Genomic DNA, 22,508 nt, shown 5'->3' on the forward strand with positions numbered 1-22,508 from the left:
AACTACAGAGCCCCTCAGCTGCCCTTCTTCCCACCTTAACCCTGGTAATGAATTCATTAGACTTTACAATAGCATCTGCTCGGGGACCGAATGGAGCAACCCCTAATAAATGCTTTATGGATTGATGTGGCTTTCGGAGTCGGCTTTTTGGTAATGTGGATGGCTGGCAATAACTCCATGCATGCTTGGTGATCCACTGAATGCGCTATGATATGATAGGATGTGTGTTCAAGAGCTGGGTGGTACAGACACAGGGATGATAGGCGGCTGGTGAGCGTTTAGACAACTAGATGTCATTGACTAATTTGATTTTATCTGTTTTAATTTAGAGTTTGTTGACTTTGCGGATTGATGGCAGCCATTTAATGCTGCATTACAAATCAAACATTAAAGCAGAAAGGAGTAAAGGCTAAAGTTTTTGCTAAATAGTTAGATTTACTAAGAACTTGCATCAACGTAAACCCTCTTTTGACAATGGCTATGTTTACATGGACATCAGTAATCAAATAATTTGCTAAAGTAAGACAATAATACGATTAAAATGTTTACATGAGTAGCTTTTTGACTGTCATTGCGTCACTGCACTATCTACATTTCCTCCAGAGTTTCATTTTTAATTTGCCAACTTTAACTGCAGTTTGGCACTTTCACTTTCTTTCAGGAACATTTCATGCATGCCCCCTGTGACATAAGATATTGGATGCGATTATGAACTGCTGGAAAAGTGTTGTTTTAATGGAATATGATACTCCTCGCTGAATGGGAGAAAAAACATTTCCTGAAATATGAATAATGAAAAGGTGTGGAAAGTGAATAATTTTTTTTGCTGCATATGTGTTCGAGTTTTCATTTCAGACACAATATTAATGGAGGGAGATGTAAAGGGATTTACTAAAGTTTCCAATAGTCAGTTTAACCCCATTGGAGCTGCGACAAAGTGACAAGACCCCATTAATTTCAATGGAAAACTGTTGCAATCATTAGCTACGTTTTCAATTACCAATCTTTATGTGCATTTTGGATATGCGCATAAAAAATAGTTGATGGAAACGGCAAGATGCGCATAAAAACCAAATGCACATACTGTAGGATAAACTTTTTATTAGATAAGAAAAGATGTGCATTAATTACGATGGAAACAGTTTTACAAAACCAATTCCAGTATTCGCATTAAAAAGGTCATGTGATTTTGTTATAAGAGATCATGAGATGATAAAAATGTGTGTGAATGGACAAACCAGCAGTCTGAGCACATTGTAGAACATCTGAAATGTTGTTTTGGTAATTCTAAAGCACCTTACTCATCTCATTTTTAGTGTTCTTTTTCTTATTAATGACCTCCAGAATCAAGAGCGTCTGTGCTCCATGTCTGACACCTTAAAACACCACCGCACGTTCACTGTGTGTCAGGATTGTGAGGCTCACGTCATTTATTAAATGAAGAAAAGATTCACGTAGTTTCTCCTACTGCAACAAATTCCGTTTTTACTGTTGATTTTTGACACCAGATAATCATTAAGTGACAATTTTGTTCGCTTTGACTCATTGGATGGAAACGCGGCTTTATTCGCTCAACTTTTATTCGATAACCCAGTTTGCGCATAAAGTTAATTCGCATTTTTGGATGAAAACATAGGTTTTGTCGACAGTATGTGAGAGTGTCTAATGACACAGCAAAATTTAGAATCCTTCAACTTAATTAAGAGTGAATTTTGAGTGACAGCCAATGTGAACATCAATAGTTGATCATTCCTGCACCAGCTGTTTTCTTTCTTCATATTTTGAACCTACATTGACCATCGTTTGCAGCAGATAAATAACCACAACAACAAAAAGCATGTTTTATTTTCTTATTTATCTTTGTAATTAAGCATTTATATACTGATTCCATTTATATTTAGAGTTCTGTCCAAAATGTTTAATTTCAACACTCACTCACTGTCAGTAAATATCATTTATAAACTTTACCTAAAAAATCTTGTGGTGGTATTGCCAACTAAAGCGAATTAAATGGCCACCCAGGGTAAAGGCAGCTACAAAGTCACAAGTGGTGTGTGGGGCTTTAGTGGTATTTATGTCATTATTTAAAGTCCCAATGAACTGGAAGCTAGGATCGTTTTTATTTTTCCCATATTGGGACGCAGTTCCTAGAAAAACAGAATACTAAATGAAAAAACATTGGGCGGGGCTTGTTTTTCTACAGTAAGCTGAATGGATGCAAAGTAAGCTTTTCATTCAGAATGATCAGGAAAAGGGTTTGGAGAGAGTTATTACAACTTAACAGACATCACCTCCTCCTCACCATTTCTGTTTGTTGTCAAAACTGACATTTGGAGGGGCGCATTTAAGTATGTTAGCCACGCCCATCACCTTAAAATCAGGTAATCTGATAACTTAATTGAAAGCAAGCAGGAAGTACATTTTGAGATTTCCAATTAAAGATTACAAGGACATTTTTATTTCGTAATGACATGCACAGATAAATCATTCACTACAAAACTGGCAATGTGAGCTAACAAAATCATATGGTTAGTTTTAATTTCTTGGGCACTTTAACTCCCAAAAAGGCATATTTTAAGCCATTTTGTGCATATTTTTTTAGTTGCACCTCATTATCAGTGTCTGTTTCTAAACTAATTTGCTTTATCCACTGCACTTTGGTCATTATCTAAATGTGATGTTACGTCTGTGTTTTTAATTTGCGTATTGTCATTAGAATACCCCAATCTGGCCTTTAGTCTGGTTTTGGAAGCTTCAATTTGCTGGATTTTTTTAGAGTATTAAATTTTTATTAGATCTGTTGCAAAATTGAAATAGTGAATAAAATGGTAGCACATGGCATATTGAAACTAGATAGTCTTCATTTGATCCATCAGTTTTCTGCCTTCTGGCTGTGTTTTTGTGATGCATCTCTCTTTAATTTGACCCTAGCTCACTTCCTTGACCTCTGGGTTGTATTTATTGATTGGATCATCTTCCCTGCAGTCTATCCTAATCAATTGACAAATTGCAAATTCTCACATAAACACTTTAAATGATTGTGGATTAAATGTGAGATTACTGTCTAAAGCCTTGTTTCCACTAAACAACAGCAACAGATGCCTGTAAGCATTTTGCTTAGATAGGCTTTTCTTTGGGAGAAACGCTTAATACTTTATTACCTGCGACTGGTTTGTGTTCTGACCACGTGTTTGGTTGTACACTATTTCAATAATGTGTTTAGTCTTTTAAAACACTGTTGAAATACATTGAGCAAGTAAGTATTGCTCTTATGACGTTTTTCTACAGGAAGAAACTGCTAATTACTTCCAAACACTTCAGTCTGTTAGTAAATGCAAGGCTGTTAATGAAATCCAGTCATAACACTGGATAACAGTGTTTCAGATGACTGTTCTATAGCCTACAGCTAATCTGTCAGATTCTGGAGTCATTCAAGTTCTAAAGTGAATTATAAATGATAAATGATCTTAAATAAAACAAATAGATTTATAAAGATGGTATATGAGTATGATATTTCTCTCACCTGGGAAATGAAGGCAACTTGAATGGTTTGTTAGCATGCCATATTATCTGATATTTGTAGGAAATAATTGATGGAGTAAAGCCACATGAAACAAATCAAATATACAATGTAAATGCTGAGTTCAGAGGCTAATCAGCTGAAATCAGCTAAGATGACATGATGGCAACCAGCGAGACCGAGCTGTCATTCAAGTGGCCTTGCCCTTACTTATGCAGACTTAATATAATTTAATAAAAACTAACCGGATGAGTTATAAAAAATGTACCCCCTCACAGTTGTGATGACGTGTAATACTAGCTATATATATCTTTGTAGCAGGCTGTAATCATGTTTTTATCAGCTGTCAAATTGGCCAATTTAGCATTGCATTCAGTGAACATCTGAACGTCCTGGAGCCAGCCCCCAAAGCCGAGTCGATGTATTACAGTTTCAGTTACTTCCATTTTGCCTTCACGAGGGAGAGCAAGAGGTTGCCGCTTGGTTGGCACATATGTCATAGGTTGCCAACCCTGTAGGGCAAGCACACTAAATAAGCAACCCTTCATGTACGTTAAATTAAAAAAAAAACGTTAATTCCCCATAATTTACGAAAATGAAATGTATTAATAATATGAATGATTTGTACGTGTTCATAAACAATTACTAGGAATCTGTACATTTCCAAAGCATTTCCCAGCTTTAGTACATTTAGATATATTTCAAAATGCATGAAATATGAGTATGACAATGGTGCAGAAAGTGAGCATATGACCTATATGTGAGAACATTGCAAATGTGAAAATTATGTGAGAACTTAAAGTTGTATAATTTTCATGCAAATCCACATAGACAGTAGAATGTGCTGTTGCAATATTATGCATATATACAGTTGAAGTCAGAAATATTAGCCCCTATGAATTATTAGCCCCCCTGTTTTTTTGTTTCCCAATTTCTGTTTAACGATGTGAAGATTTTTTCAACACATTTCTTAACATAATAGTTTTAATAACTCATTTCTAATAACTGATTTATTTGATCTTTGCCATGATGACTGTAAATAATATTTGACTAGATATTTTTCAAGACACTTCTATACAGCTTAAGGTGACATTTAAAGTCCTAGTTAGGTTAATTGAGTTAACAAGGCAGTTTAGAGTAATTATGCAAGTTATTGTATAACGATGGTTTGTTCTGTAGACCAGTGGTTCTCAAAATGGGGGTCGCGTGACAAAGAAGGGGGGTCGCCTGGTGATTTCCAAAAATATATTTATTTTTTTCAAACCATAAGAATTACCATAAATTATCCATAACCTACTGAAGAATTTTTTTTTTTTTTCGTTTTTAGTTACTATATACTTTATAGTTACTATATAGTTACTATAGTAGCTTATAGTTACTAGTTCTATTGGATTGTGACCTCTGGGGTAATTACATTATATTAAAGACACAGCAATATCGTCAGATGCAGCAGATTGATTTTATAACAACAGGTTAAACTTTGTGGCCCATTTACAGCACTGATATACATAAAAAAATTAAAAGAAGAATAGACTTGGGTTTATTAGTGTGTGTGTGTGTGTGTGTGTGCACCATTGCATTTATAACCACTGTATTTATAACCACCTCAGAGGATATTGGGGGTCGCGAGTCACTGGCATTGTCATTTTGGGGGTCGCAGGCTGAAAAGTTTGGGAACTCCTGCTGTAGACTATTGAAAAAAATATAGTTTAAAGGGGCTAATAATTTTTACCTTAAAATGGTTTTTACAAAATTAAAAACTGCTTTTTTTTCCTAGCCGAAATAAAACAAAAAAGACTTTCTCCAGAAGAAAAAATATTATCAGACATACTGTGAAAATGTCCTTGCTCTGTTAAACATCATCTGGGAAATATTTTAAAAAGAAAAAAGATTCAAAGGGGGGCTAACATATTCTGACTTCTGTAGACAGAAAGTTGAAATTGTAAGACAGTTGTATATAAATACATTGTGCTCACAACCCACCTAATAAGAATATTACCAAGTGACAGCAATAGTCTACAGTGTTGTTCAGTATATGTTTGTCACACTAACATACATCCATCAACAGTGCAGACCTGTTTAGCATCCAGGCTCAGAGCCGCCCGACACAGAGCGAGGATTACAGACGAGTTCTCTGAGTGAGTCATCACTTTAAACTACAGATGGAATTTACAGTTCAAAAGAGATTATGAATATTAAAGAGGGATTTTTAATGATTGGGTTTTGTTCTAGCAGGCAGCACAGTAAAAGAGCACACACAAACTCAAAGGATTAGATAAACACAAAGCTTCAAGGTCTTTGCCTGAGAGAGAAGTGTATTTATTAAATCGCCTCTTTGTAATTTCCTTTAAATAATGTATTATTGCCGAGACTAACAGCTCATCGCTGGAGAAACGTGCTTTGGGGGGGTTTGATTGGCGTAGCGCAGCACTGATTCTGCTGATCTGCGGCTAGCAAGTGTGTATTTGTGCATATATTTTCACTCGCGTTTGCTTCGTAAGAACCGGCGCGTTGAATTTTACATTATCCAAATGCTTTTGATGATAATCCCCTACTTGTTTTGTGAATAATTCACTTTATATTAAAGAGAAGGGCTTTGAAATTCAAACACACACTTTTATAAAGCACTCCAGGGTGGAATAAGTGGATGTCAAAATGCAGCCTTACTTTGGTTTAAGTGCTGGCAGGATGTAGTACATGTTTAAGGTAGCCCAAAATCAAGACATTTGAGATGGCCGTATAATTAAAAGGTTTTAATGGTTGCCGCTGCTGTCAGGAGTGAATCAGAAGCACTTGTGTCTTGTGCAGCAGTGATGAGAGGATTGGTATGAGCTCATATATCGTCTCTGCTGTAATCATGTTTCTCAGTGAGTCTCACTGCTGGTAATTAATGTGCATTGCCTGCTGAGTAAGACGGTAATAATAGTGGAGAGCCATTATTGTAGCACACCCCCATACTTCACATATGTTTGGAAGCAAATTACTGACCCGGTCGATACCCAGTGGGCACAGGCGTAGATCAATACCTGCTCTCCCAGGGAACAATCTTCAGCTTTAATGACAATACATTGATTTTTAAATAACTGCTCATGTTTCAGAAACGCTAATCACTCTGCTTTCTCAGGGGACTGAGAGTCTGTCTTTTCCATTTCGCTTTTTTCATCTCTGCTTCTTTCTCTGTCTCTTTTTTATATCTGAGGAAGAATTTGTGAGTGTCTTGCCTTTCTTTCTGTTCTTTCGTGTTGGTTTGGTAGTTTAGTTTTTATAGATTTGATTCCTAACTTTTGCACTGTAAGTTTGTGTTTTAACAATGATGAATATAGTACTGTAACATACTCTAATATTCATTCATTCATTCTTTTTCTTGTCGGTTTAGTCCATTTATTAATCTGGGGTCACCACAACTGAATGAACCGCCAACTTATCCAGCATATATTTTCTGCAGTGTATGCCCTTCCAGCTGCAACCCATCACTGGAAAATACCCATACACACTTATTCACACACACATACACTACAGACAATTTAGCCTACCCAATTTACCTATACCACATGTCTTTGGACTTGTGGGGGAAACCGGAGCACCCGGAGGAAACCCACGTTAACAATGCGAGAACATGCAAACTCCACACAGAAATGCCAACTGACCCAGCCAAGGCTCGAACCAGCGACCTTTTTGCTATGAGGCGATTGTGCTACACACTTGTGCCACTGTGTTGCCCCTAATACAGCAATTTAGTTTTTAACAATATATGAATTAATCTTAATTTAAAGTCGAGTTAAATTTTTTAACAGGTACTCAAACATTATTGCCTAATTTTTAAAGTAATACGTTACTTTACCCTTTACTTTGAAAAGTAATATGATTACATAACATTTACCCCCAACATTGTCAGGTGTTATAACAGGTGACTTGTTTCAGATGTCTGGTCATCCAGCTCAAAGTTCATGTTGTCTGCACTTGCTGTGAACTTAAACTGTATGCTAACTCAAACATAACAGGCTGACCCAGGTCACAGTAGCAGCACTCAGTCCAGCTGGCACGACTTTCCAGGTAAAGATGTTGTGTTAGCGTCTTGACTGACTGAACTGAGTGACTGCACAACATGAATAAATGATCAGAGCGGAGAGGTGAGCCGGGCGACAGCAGGCTAGGCTGGATGGGGGGATGACAGACACAATCTCACGTCTTTATTTTTTTCTTCCTCTCTAAGGAGACTGACTCACCAGCAAACAAGCCCCGCTGTCGGAAAAAGCCAGACAGCAGTGTTAATTAGAGGAGCAGGAAGATAGAAGCAGCAGGGGCAGGTAAAACACACACACACACACACACACACACACACACACACACACACACACACACACACAGATAGGATGTCTTGGAGGAATGTGATAGGCAGGTAGTCATGGCTTTTTTTCAGGCAGGAGATAAATAATTTTGAACTGTTAGCAATTAGCAAAGTAGGTGTTTTGTTTGATGAGTAGTTTTTTGTTTCTGCTGACTTTTTTCTAAAATGTTTTGCATGAGAAGAATTATTATTATATAAAATAATTCCAGAATGTTTCAATTACTTTTGAAAAGAAAAAAAGCACAATGTCTTATCCTAATCTGTATAGGATTCATTCATATCGCTAATCTGTATATTATTGAATTGGTTGTTATTAAAGTATCTCAATTTTCTAAAACATTTAGTTAAATCAAGGTTGTATTTTTTCCTGTAATGATGATTGTCATCAAAATAAATTAACAAACAAGTTAAATTAATATAAAATTACAACAGAAATACTCTAGATCCAAATATTGTTAAACAAAATGGAATAAAATAAAAATAATAAAGTATTGTACACATTTACAATTAGTAAATATCAACACCCGCTTCAAATGTTATCACTCAATTGTATTATCAGTGGCAGCTGATAGATATGGGTCAGTAGGGGCCTTCTGCACCTAATGGTAGCCTCAGAAGGCTGTTATGATCCATCCACATGGCTAATCAACTATACTAATAAAGAAGACTAATAAAATACAATTAACAAGATATTTAATAAAAAATGTATATAATTCTTGTGGTTAATTAGCTATACTAATAGAGAAGAATCCAAATCCAGATATGTTTTTACTGTGACGGTTGGGTTTAGGGTTGGGGTAGGGGTAGACGTTAATAAAATGCAATTAATGGGAAATTTATTAAATAACATGAATAATTATTGTTAACTTCCGGCCACAGCCGTATACGATCTAGCTGATTAATCATGTGGATGGATGATAACGGCCTTCTGAGCCTACTAGTAGGAAACAAAAGGCCCCTACTAGCCCATATCTATAAGCTGATAACCAATGATAATGGCCATTCAGTCGAGTGATAATATTTGAATCGGTTGATATAAATTGTAAAAATTATTCAAATAAATAAATACCTACATACAAATCTGACATATTGAGTGGTCTTCTACATAAATATAATGCCAAACAATATTGGTGATCACGTTTAAACCTTTTTACACGGATTTCTTCATATAAATCAGTTAAAGAAGAGGGCCTTCAATTTATCAAAATATATGATCATAAGTTGCCATTTCTCATAAAATACTTGGACTGATCCCTTCATTAAATATTTAATTTTTCTAATTTAAAATATAAAACCATATTACACATCCATGTTAAAGCTTTAGGTGGGGCTGCTGAATATTACAGAGAAGTAATATTCTTCTCCGATGACATTTTTTTTTTTCAATTTAATAATCACTTTAATCAAATTTGATAAATATAAAATAATAAACTATTAGAAATGAACCAAGTCAAAATCAACCTTATTTTAAAACAATGAGTACATTTTCATTTACACCAATAATCCGATTTTATTACAATTAAGACAATACTCTGATTAAGAGAGTTTACCATGTAAACAGAAAAAAATATATATATTTAATCTGATTAAGGTAATAATTGAACTAAAGATAAATTAAGGTGTGGAGTATGCCAATTTTAGTCGCATAATTGGAATATATTTATTTTTTAGAATATGGAAAAACTGTCTTTTCGCTGTTTTCATCTGTTTTTATAATATTTGTTTTTATTTTATTTATAGTTGTCTGTTTTATTCCTGTTTTTGTAAAGCACTTTGAATTGCCACTGCGTATAAAATGTGCTATATAAATACCTATTGAAGTGCAGTACAGACATGTAAACACAGCAATCCAACCATTACCGTCGTGTAGGACTTTCACCGAATTTTTCGACAGGATAATCACACACAGCTGTTTGACACTATTCTCTGCACCTACCGAGTCAGTAAAAGACCACAGACACCTGCATCGCGAAAGGCAATCAGCGTCCAGTATCAAATTACATTAAAACAACACTTTTCCAGCAGTTCATAATCACATCCAGTATCTCGATTGTCGCAGCAGGCATGCATGAAATGTTCCTGAATGAAAGTGAAGGTGCCAAACTGCGTTTAAATTAGACAAATTAAAAATGAAACACCTGAAATTACATGAAACTCTGGAGGTAATGTGGAAAGCGAGGTGACACAATAACATTAATCAATTTATGTGCTATAACATGCAAAACGACATCATGAAAGCAACATTCAAAAAGCAACTCATGTAAACACATTAATCTTATGATTGTCTTATTCAGATTAAGGCAAATAATTAAATTACTAACGTCCATGTAAACATAGTCAATGTTAAGCTATTTCAGTATGTTAAATTAGCAGTTAAAACATAACTTGTCATGGCTTACATATCATCATTTTTTTTAGTGTATTCCTTCGTGATAACAAAAGCCTTCACTGATGTTATCAAATTGAACCATATTGGAAAGTGTCACCATGTTATGCAAAGCAGTTTAAAATAGCAGCCAGGCATTTTGAGCCCTGTGTCTGAGCTGCAGACAAAACTTTCCCTGACAGGTATCACAATGCAGCCAAACACTGATGTGGGCAGACGGCACCAAAGCCCAGCAAAGCCTCTGCTATTTGTGATGCCACAGATTCACTGTCAAGCGCACCCACAGACTGAATAACAAATCCCCCTCTCACAGCCTGGTCTAGACGGAGAGAGAGGTGGTGTTAAGTGTCTTATTAAAGAAGGATGATTGCAGCGGTGGCGATGGAGCCGGACCTGCCACATGGCAGTCATTATTACAATGATCACAAGAACCTCTTGTCGTGGATGGAATCGTATTTTAATCCACAACACATTATTACCGCAGCGAAGGGCAGGTCAGCTCTCAGACACATTTAAGTAGTGACTAAACTCTCCGGAGAGCTTATAATATTCCTCCACCCCACCTCAAACCAACCCCGGCGGTGAGAAAAATTGCTCATATTTTACATTAAAGCGGCTTTTTTTCAGTATTATACAGCCGCAGTAATGAAGAGTCTAATGTAATGCAGCTGCCGAACCGTCCGTGGGGACGATGAATAATGCAAACCTACTTGTTCTTCGGGTTCGGCTGGTCTCTGGAGCTTTTTCTCTCTGTATTGTCCATTATGACAGCCTATTATCTGGCCTTCAGACTGCTATCTCTCAGACGTTGCGCCCGGTCCATTTGTTACCCCTCTTGCCCCTGGTAACCTTCAACCAACTGAGGAGAATGATTGAGACAGTATTGTTATATAAACATAAGAGCCACAGGCCGAGAAAACGAGGGAGGTGTCGCATATAAAACTTCAATCCCACAATGCACTGGTGCTGAGTACATTGATCACTTCTCTCGCTCTCTATCATTTTTCATTAAGAGCCATTTAGGCTTTACTGCTTGCTTTGTCATGCTAAAGCCAAGCATCATCTATTGCTCTCAGTGGTGATTAAAAACTCTTAAGAGGGAAAATCAATTTTAAAATTAGTGAATGGAGGGACATGAGCAGATCAAATAAGTTGCTGTGTTGTAGTATAATTATGGAGGATAAACATTTGGTCATGTGTTTACTAAATGTTTTAAGCATTTCAAAGTATTAATCTTAATTAATGAAGTGTCGTGTAAACGCTTTAGTCCAGATAATTCAGTTGTAGTTCTGCTTCATCCAGCATGTTTACAGTTATAGCAGCCTGGGGTCTGTTCTTCATACGTGGATTACTCAACTAGCTGGATTTGGTTATTTGACATGATCCAGGATCGTTTCATTCTTCAAAACTGATCTCAGAGTTGTGGTCAAAGCAACAGTTCGGGTAGTTCAAACCTGCTCGGAAGCAGGTTTATTTAACATCAACAGGAATGGATCGGGTCATTTCAAGCAAAGGTTATACTGGATGTATGTACCGAATGCTGATATTTTCTTACAGTCGATTATATACTGTAAAGAGTAAAATTGAAATGGTTAAAAAAAGTTTATAAACATTTATAATTTGTAATAATTAATATGATTTAATATTTAATAATTAATAATATTTATGTTTATATACATACAAGTTAAGATATATATAAATAAAACTTAAATAAAAGTACAAAAACGAGGTGATTTTCCCCAAGGGGATCAAAAGAAAATATTTAGAGATGATTCCTTGGATTTACTCAATTTTTTTAATGTTAAGTGGCTGTAAACAATTTATTTGGGTTGAATTTAAACAAACAATTTAAGTTCAACTTTATTAAATTTAATTTGTTTGTTTAGATTCAGCTCAAAAAAATTATTTGCAACAGTTTTGCAGACTGCATTTTTTTCAGTGAGGTCATTTATTAATATGGATTTTTTAGATACAAATACTATTTAAAGGTACCGATCTAGCTTTAGTACAATTTCTGGAAGATTAAAGACATTAACAATATTCAACTTTTGTTTGTTTGTTTGTTTGTTTGTTTAAAGCAATAATAATTTATGCAATAATGCACATGTTTTGATGGCTAATATGTTGGTGATTTGATGCTTTACAAAAGTTGCAGACACCTTTACCGATTTCAAAATGCTTTTTTGAGGCAAAATTAATTTAAATTCCTAGCGCTGATTAAGAAACTAAAATAGGCCTGGGCTCCTATAATAAAGAAAATCCTATTTAAAATATAAAACTAAATAAATTGCTAAGTACTCTTGACACATAAAAGTGTAAAACCTGCAGCTCACAACAAAGGTGGAAAGTTATTGAGTATCATATTTAACAAACTGTTTACTACAAATTTTATGTAATTTTGCTCACATAAATAATTGAATATTAATTAGATGATGTCATTACGCTGCTGTGCCATCAGCCAATCATTGCATTGGTGATCATGATTTTAAGGATCGATAGATCAGTCCTTCGCAACACTCACAGTGATCTCAGATCAGTTCATTCAGACATTTTAATCTAATTCGCGAACTTGTTTGAAAAACCAAATTAGCCAGAGATCACTTATCAAGAATAAAAGATCCAGGATCTGCCAAATCGAAGAACAGACCTCTGATCTCATGAGAAAATGTAAAAATTTTATGTTTTGTCAGTTTAGTGAATAATTTGTTCAAATCCATACAGTCTGAGTTCAGTCATTTAAAAATGTTTGATTTTAAAAAGGAGGCGTGGCACCCATATATACCCAGATATATTTCTTTTGTACATTTGTTTGTTAGCATGAATGTAAAATTTGCATTATGCTATTAACATTACATTAGCTTACTACTAACCTGTGGAAAGGCTGTCATCAAAATCAGGGAATACCTTTTTCTTGTGACTTGTGGGGCTTGTGACTACATTTACATGGACATCAGTAATCTAATGATTTGCCTTAATATGAATAAGACATTATGTATATCAAATGTAAAATAAAAATCTGAATAATTCAGAACAATCCCCATAATCTTCCAGAATAATTCCAAATCAGTCCAATTTAATGAACTCTTTCCTAATAGAGCTATTGGGTGAGCTTGAGTTCATATCTCATTATAAATCACAGCAAAAATATCATAAATGATGTCAAATTTTTCTAATATCGTGCACACCTATGCATTATAAATCATTTGTAGCTATTGTAATAGAACTCTATAAATGGGCATCATTGGGTATTTATGCAAAACATAAACAAGCAAAAACTATTTGCAAAACATTTACAAAATTAAAACACTTGCATTTTTCGAACATTGTTGTCGTGTAAAGCTATCATAAAAGTAGCCTCATTAAGATAGTATGTACATTATATACACAGCAAATCGCTTTGAATAATATTCAACTACTTTTTTTTTTACTGTATGGATAAGCGCAGCTTCAACGCTCGGCCATAATATTTCCTTTTGTGTTCCAAAGAAAAAATAAATTCATGTGGGTTGACAGAATTGTCATTTTTGATTTGGGGTAAGTCATCTTAAATCAGCACCTGCACTGACACTGTGTCAACAAATATAAATCTAAGGTGGTGTGTCTATGTACATGTGATGTATATATGTGATATGTGATATGTCACTGCTTTGATCAGTCATTGGCTTCCGTGTGTGTGTCTGTGTGTGTTGCAGCTGATTGTGTCATTAGGTGAGCAGAACACTTCTCCCTTGGCTTGACACCTCAGCCATCTTGGATCAATGCCGGTGGCATTTCTTAAATCAATGTAGCTTTAGCATTGCAGGGATTTATCTATAGACTCAACCCGAGAGCGGAGAGAGAGAGAGAGCAAGCCTTATCTACTGACCTCAGTAATTACCCTGTCCTGCAGCTCTAATTCAAATGTGTTCTGACTGAGATAATTGCCTATTGGAAAGCCCAGTTGAATCTCACAATAATCACCAGCAACCCCTGCAGCCTTAGCTTTGTGTGTGTGTACATGTGTGCCTGTCCATGTGTGTGCAATGCTGCTGACACCGCTGTGCTGCCCAGGTCTTTCTCATCTGGTTAGTGTCCCAGCGTTTTACGTGACAGGAAGAATCGAAAGTGCAGTTTGTGTTGTGCTCGCCACCCGGTTGGTAACCCAGCCTCAGTCCCGCAGGGCTAAGGCCGGCTAATCAGAGCGCTGATAATATCAAGGCAGAAACAGAGAAAGAGAATCAGGAGGGGGAGGTGAAGGGATGGATATATTTATCTAGTTAATGAGAGGCCAAACATGGCCGTGCTCCACAGGGAGAGGGAAGGGCCGAGGAGCCATGAGGGGATGATGCTGGACTGTTCGGCTTGGTCCCTGCGCCTCTCATTATATCAGCATCATCCTGCCCACCCGGTACTCACAAACACACACAAACACATCCTCTGATTAATTCATGAGGACAGGGAAAGAGTGTGTCTGTCGAGAGACCAGCGGCACACGTTTCCCTAGCTTCAAAACAGACGTGGATCGCCCTCCCCTTCGCTCGGGTGAAAAAATATCAGCCATACAGATGTGTTGTGAAACATTAATGGCTACTGCAGCATTTCCCCTACAGTATTAAAAAAAAGCCCAGCCGATTCTGCGCGCATGTGTGTGTGTGTGTGTGTGTGTGTGTTCACTTGTATTTTAATGCAGCACTTTTCATTGTTGCCGGCGTAAACGCGGCAGGCGGTCTCGCGCGTTCGTTGGTGCGTTGCCCAAGCGTGTGTGCCTTTATCGAGACTCGGCAGACGCGCTCTTTAAAGCTGCCAGAGGGAGGGGCTCTGCTGGCACAGCCAAACAGGAAATGGGCCTGGATATGGATTGCTCCAATTGAATTAAAAACATTAGCTCTAGAACGATGGGGGTTCCTCGGGAAAATGTGGGGAATTAATTTGATTGCAGGAGCATGGAGAACCGGCTCTAATGGAGCATCGGGAGGGAGAGACAGACGGGAAAGAGACAAAGGAAGAAGCAGTGAGAGATAGACAGACAGACAGGCTGGAGGAGAATGAGGAGGAGGAGGGGGGTGAGGAATAGCCAAATAGTTTCAAATTAACTGTCATCATGGGCAGCTCCATATATGATTACCCATGAGAGCTTGGAGTGTGGAGCTCATTTCCAGAGAGAGGTCAGATGAGAATGGGTGTATGTGTGTGTGTGTTGGCTGACTCGGCACATCCCATGCCCCATCGTGCACTTCATTCCCCGACTCTCATTATCCCTGCTCTCGGGGGCACGAGGGGGTCGGACACGCACTCCTAATGATCACGCGTTACCAATGATTTTTCAATTAAGACAAATGGTTTAATTGCGAACAATTAATCTATTAATTTACTTGAACGACACACACATGCGCACGCTCTCTCGCTCTATGTCTGATCTCATCTCCTGTCTGGTTTGTTTACACAGGCGATGCGCCTCCTCCCTCTAACATGTGTGTGTTGTAGCTTAACAGGATGGTCGGGAGCGCAGGAGGTCAAGTAATGGCAGCCCGTCTCTGGTTTCACCTCCACATGTTAGTTCTGTTGTCAGCGCAGTGAGGTGGTGTGAAACAGACCCCAAGGCCGGTGAAAATAGATCAAGCTTGCATCCCCCGCCTCTTTCTTTCTTTCTGTGTGTGTGTGTGTGTGTGTGTGTGTGTGTGCTGGGGCCATCAGTGCCACATGGTTACAGTCCACCAGGCATGACCAGCCATGCGTAAAGAGAGGGGGAAACTGACAGCTTCCAACAAAAGCAGCATGGCAACTGAATGCTGTGTTTGCCAGTGATTGTAATGACTTATTATAATTGGTCTGCTTATCTTATATAATACACAATTGTGCATGATTGGAATGATTCCAGATTTTTTTTCCACCACATTCCTCCCTCCTTTTTTTGTGGTGTGAATTAGGATGGCAGTGTGTAATTGATGTGACAAGCCAGAAACACTTTTGCCATCCTCTTTTTGAAAGCGGTAGGATGCGTTCAGGCTTTTTTTGTAATATTATTAGGTCGGAATGCATTCGGCCTCATTATCATGGAGGTGGAAAATCTAACTACAAATGAATCATTAAATTATTCTGGTGACACGATGCAAGCAATTCTAATTGTTATATCTCTTTTTTTTTTTGTCCTTCAATAGCCAATAAATGCCTGTGTGGTTTGACTTTGGTGGGGAGGAAGGCGAGGTTTGCTGTTAAAAGAGGCTAAACGGATGACAGGCATTCAGTTGTACGGTAAGCCCGCATTATGATGCTTAGACATGAATGAAGATGTGAAGCTTCACCAGATCGACTCACTGCACAGGCACCATGCAGTGATAAGATGCTCAGGCTTGGTTTCGCAACTGCTTTCTCAGATACAGAGGGGCTTTTGGAGGGGACATCACTGACAGCAAGCATCTAACACCTGTTATAAAAGAATTTAGAAATGTTTTATATATACAGTTAAAGTCAGAATTAAAGGCCCCGCTTTGAATTTTCTTTTCTTTTTAAATATTTCTCAAATACTGTTTAACAGAGCAAGGGAATTTTCACAGTATGTCTGACTTTTTTCTTCTGGAGAAAAACTTATTTGTTTTATTTCGGCTGGAATAAAAGCAATTTAAAAATTTTTTGAAAACATTTTAAGGTCAAAATTATTAGTCCATTAAAGCTGTTTTTTTCCGATAATCTACAGAACAAACCATCATTATGCAATAACTTTCCTAATTACCCTAACCTGCCAAGGTAAACTAATTAACCTAGTTAAGCCTTTATATGTCACTTTTAACTGTATAGAAGTGTCTTGAAAAATATCTAGTCAAATATTATTTACTGTTATCATGGCAAAGATAAAATAAATCAGTTATTAGAAATGAGTTATGAAATAATTATATTTATAAATGTGTTGAAAAAATCTCTCCTTTAAACAGAAATTGGGGTAAATATAAACAAGGGGGCTAATAATTCTGACTTCAACTGTATATATGCTAGACACTGTCAGAAAGAAAAGGAATGAGTGTGTGTGTATTCAGTGTATTGAGTATACACTATTTTGAAACTGAATATTCATTTCTCAATGAACAAAGGTAATATAGGTAATAGGTATGTATAACAAAACAGATTTATTAAAGTAAAATATTTATTAAAACAATATTTTAACCGCTGAACGTCATTTGAAATAGAAAGATTATGCATTTAAATTTATGCGAAATATTGGAAAAAATTTGTAAAAATATATTTACAAATTACAAAATGAAAAATTACGAATATACAATATTTTTTAGCAAAATTTTCTAAATGTTTGGTTTCTCTTAAATTTTGCACTTTTAAAATTGATTTCATATTTTCCTCCAACATATGAATTTGGGTGTACTAATTCTGGACAGTTATCATAAGTTTTGTTGTTAGATTAGCTCCAGATTTAGCTTCAGTACTGACTAATTTAATGTATATTCACACATATAATATATAATTATACACAATTTATGATTTTACAGCATAGCTGTAAGAATAGACAGAATAGCTGTACAGAATAGCTTTTCATAGATTTTATCTAAATTAAAATTATATATATATATATATATATACATATATATATATATATATATATATATATATATATATATATATATATATTCTAGACATTATATAATATATATTTAAAAGTATGCATCTAGTATAAAATATATGATATTATCTGTACAATCTTACAATATATGATTTACACTACTTGACAAAAGTCTTGTTGTCGATCCCAGTTGTAAGAGCAACAAATAATAACTTGATTTCTAATTAATCATTTGGAAAAGTTGCAGAAGGTAGATTTTTTCTGATTAATCGTCTGTTGAACTGCATCCCAATCATCACAAATACAGCAAAAGATGTACTGGAACACGCATGGACCCAAGATTCTCACTGAAATCAGTCAAGTTTGGTGAAGGAAAATATTGGTTTGGGGTTACATTCAGTATGGGGCCGTGCGTGAGATCTGCAGAGTGGATGGCAACATCAACAGCCTGAGCTATCAAGACATTTGTGCTGCCCATTACATTACAAACCACGAAGAGGGCAAATTCTTCAGCAGGATAGCGCTCCTCATACTTCAGCCTCCACATCAAAGTTCCTAAAAGCAAAGAAGATCAAGTCGCTCCAGGATTGGCCAGCCTAGTCACTATACATGAATATTATCGAGCATGGCTAGGTTAAGATAGAGGAGGCATTAAAGATGAATCCAAACAATCTTGATGAACTCTGGGAGTCCTGCATGAAGACTTTCTTTGCCATTCCAGATGACTTTGTTATCTGAGTCATTGCAAAGATGTTTGGATGCAGTCCTCCAGGCTCATGGGAGTCATACACTATATTATATCTTTTTTCACTGCACCATGACTTTATATTCTATACTGTACATTATTTCAGTTAGGTGACAAGGCTGTTGTCTAAGCAAGGTCAGACCTTACTGTCCTAATTAATTAAAACTCAAGACATGATCATATTTTATACTGGTAAAGAAGTGTAATCTAGAGGTCTTTGCCTTTCATATAAACCACTTCTGATAGCAAATGATCAATTAGAATTCAAGTTATTTGTTGTTCCTAAAACTTGGCTAGGCGTCAAGCCTTTTGTCAGGTGGTGTATATATCTGTAGTCAAGCCCAAAAGTATTCATACCCCAATGGCATAAATAATTTCAGGATTGACTGTATATACAATAGGCCTTCTTATACACTAGCACAACTTACCCCAAACTTATCTTTATCTTGGATACAAAAGCTTTTTCTTTGAACCAATAATATAAAAACACAATATGTACACCTAGGTTCACGTACAGCTTAATTTAAAACCTATTTGTGATTTTGTGCTTCATAAGGCATGTCGCTGTGCAATCCTGCTTAATGCAAAATCACACAATGCAGGACAAAGGATCTCCAATCAACCATTATTATCTGACATCAGTGCACTGTAATGACTCTCAAACAATGGTAGAAACAGTTAGGGGTTCGTTTCAAGTGTACACACACACACACTCACACAAACACACATGAGCACACTCTAATGGACGCCAATTGCAGCAGATCAGGCCCGCTGCGGTCATCTAATGCTGGGTATGTGCTTTGATCAACAGTGTGGCGAAAACTGAAAATTCTACACGGCCAGTGACCAACAACAGACCCATTTAGGATGACATATTGGTCTAGGCTGTCCAACTCTTGGCTCGCCAAAATGAATTGTGGTGAGTAGATATTTTTATGTGTCTTCCGCTGTACTACGCTATTCAAGTTTGTTTCCTGTATTTATAGGTTATGTGCAACAGTGGTTTGTGGATTTGGGTTGCGGTGGCTCGCTGTGTCATTTGAGTGATTTGCTATGAGATTTGTAGTGATAGCCATCAGATCAGTTCAGCCACCCCCTGCAGATTATGGACTGCTATAACTGCCGATTATGATGGCAGGTTGCTGTTCGAGAGAGATAAGAGATTACATATGAGGCACAAAACTTGATAAAAGATTCTATGTGCATGTGCGTGTGTGTGTATGTGTGTGTGGTTGAATACTCCTGAAGTTTTATTAGATGGTGATTCATGTCTGGCATCATTTTCTCCATCAGACCTGCAGTGTCTGACTAAAAACCAACATGATCAGTCATGATATGAATTCTGTTTTTACACTGAGTATAGATGGTAATATCTCAGACATGACGGCTAATTAGTAGAGACATATTAAACAGATTTTTTTAGATTTGAGATGAGTCACTCTGTCTTGAGTCAAATTTGACTCACAATCTTGAGAACTAACGCTTGCCAAATATAAAAAAAAAAACCTCTGAATCAACAATTGAGGTAATTTGTCCAAGAAAACTACAAAAAAGCATTTAGCTAAGGTTCACTGGGCCTTAATGCAGATACAGAACCAGAATCCACAAGGATACAGACATATGGTTGATACTTCTTGAGGCATGCAAGCTTTGAGGGTAAAATCCCATACTTTGAGCATCCCTTCTGGAATATAATGCTTGAAGAGTTGCTAAATACAACAGATTTTCCCAATGTATTAAAAATGTCAAATAATGATGCTGCCATCTTTCTATATTAATTTTTATACATGAGATTTGATGTTCATTCATGCTTATTCCATCCTATAACTAGTAAAGAGGAAGGAATTATCACAATTATCCTACAGATTTTCGGAATTTTCTGATAAAATGGACAGATTTTTTTGAGCGATCTTTTTTTAAAAGACTAAATACAGATAATATATTAAATATGTATTATAATTGTTTGATTGTACTGTGCACTGATTTTATATTTGATGCCTTTGAGCAAACTTTTCTTCAACCCTTTTTTCAAATCATGGATTTATTCTTTAACTATGACTCCCGTTTTAGGGAAAAGTTCACCTAAAAATGAAAATTCTGTCATTTGCTTCCGTTAATGTTGCTCAAAACCTTCAGGGCTATATGTTAAAGATTGTGGCTCCACAAGACATAATTACATAGATTTGAAACAAAATGAGGTAAGATAATGCTTAATTTTCATTTTGAGCAACTTTAGCTAATTATTGTCATATATTTGGGTTTTTAGCAACTCAAAAGTGTGTGTGTGTGTGTATATATATATATATATATATATATATATATATATATATATATATATATATATATATATTAAATGGATTGCTCTCTAAATCCTGCAATAAAATAAAATTTTAATAAATGTACAAAAGAATAAGCTGAAGCGTTGTTCAATAGCATTTGTAACATAAATGGCTTCAATTTTGTATCATCACTGTCTTCTGCACTGTCAGAGTGCACTTTTCAAGTGCATTTAGCATCTGACTCATATTTGTGATCTCAACCTTATTTTCCAATCAACACCAATTAAAATCAATAATTTGACCGCTGACAGCTTATTCACCAGATCAACCATCAAGTGACCTAGACTAATATTTCCTTGTGTATAGCCTTTTTAAGTTTTGCTAATCATACTTATATTATCGATGTGTATAAGACATTTATTTGCACGTTGAAGTGAATTGTAGTTATTGTCACCAGTTTACCTGTATACTTTTTTTTTTTTTACAAACTGACATCCTTTAATAACTTTGTTTTTTTTTCTTGTTATATTGTTTATAACAAATATAATAAAGAAATATATTGAAAAATAGGTTAATCTTACAACTCCCCTTGTTACACAGTTGAGTTTACCAATTTTTTAATCCATTTAGGCTATTTTTGGGTCTGGCGGAAGAACTTTTACCTAAGCTTAGCCAAAGACTCTAGAATACGGAAGTGGTGTCACTTGTATAGTTTTGTGTGGGGAAAAGTGTAACGATCAATATGGTGAATGAAACCTCGCCTACAAGTACAGGAGCCAATCATCAATCGCAACAGATTGACTATTCTTCAGGAGGGTAGCTCGGACCAGACGTGGGCTTTTACAACGTTTATGTGGTCAACAAATACCCTGGAATCTCAGCGAATACTTAAAAGTATCCACTTAAAGCCTAAACTCTCTACTTAAATGAACCAAGTACACTTTAAAACAAAAGATTCCTGGTTTTGCATTCTGTAGCAAATGCGAGGCACAGACTGTCCTGTAAAACACATATCACATGAAAACAGCAACTAGTCAAACGCCCACAAATTTGTAAACAAAGAGTTGCTGTCATTTCTGGAGGAGATTCACCATCAAGACCAAGTTCTTGATTACTTCAGAAGACCAGTGCGATCAGAAGATCATTATCATGAGGAAAATAATGGTTGGTGTAGTGATCTAGTTTTTTTTCGAGTGTGCATTCGCATTAGTTTGGGCAACCTGAAAAAAGCCAATTTTGTTTATTTCGAACGTTTAGAAACAAAACTTATGAGACAATTATTGTTTAATTTTATTGGTGATTCCAAATATGTAATGTAATCTTAAGCTTGGCTAACAGTTTAGGAGAATTTGATGTTTCTCCATTCAGACAGAATGCCAGAGGTGCTTCTAAGATGGCTGCCGAGTAAAATGACTTGCCTTAAAGGGACTTTGGCCTAGATTAGCAGATATTAGAATAGACCATTAGCATATTGATCTTTGCTCATAGCATATTGAAATTATTATACTATATTGAGTACATATACCCATACTATGTTGAGTATAGTTTCTACCCATATCAGTCTAGAAATAGCAACTTTTTATTTTCCGTCTGTCGTGGTACACAATATAACTACAGAAGAATAAATCTTTAAAAAATATGTATTGGTACTCTTTATTTTTTGTGAAACTATTTTAAAAAAACA

The 22,508-nt window shown here is 36.1% G+C and overlaps 1 long non-coding RNA gene across 11 annotated transcripts in view; it reads left to right on the plus strand.

Moving 5' to 3' along the window:
* Positions 1-7,534: 7,534 nt before the first annotated feature.
* Positions 7,535-22,508, plus strand: part of LOC147839717 (uncharacterized) — a 126,299-nt gene continuing 111,325 nt past the window's right edge. For 5 of the 11 annotated variants that reach the window (XR_015514922.1, XR_015514925.1, XR_015514928.1 and 2 more), the window contains exons 1-4: positions 7,535-7,650; positions 7,734-7,827; positions 16,392-16,485; positions 19,357-19,464. This is a non-coding gene — a long non-coding RNA (uncharacterized LOC147839717). The other 6 variants (XR_015514924.1, XR_015514923.1, XR_015514926.1 and 3 more) reach the window with 4 other exon arrangements.

This window comes from Danio rerio, chromosome 18 (assembly GCF_052040795.2).
Source record: "Danio rerio strain M-AB ecotype USA chromosome 18, GRCz13ab, whole genome shotgun sequence".
NCBI classification, from domain to species: Eukaryota; Metazoa; Chordata; class Actinopteri; order Cypriniformes; family Danionidae; genus Danio; species Danio rerio.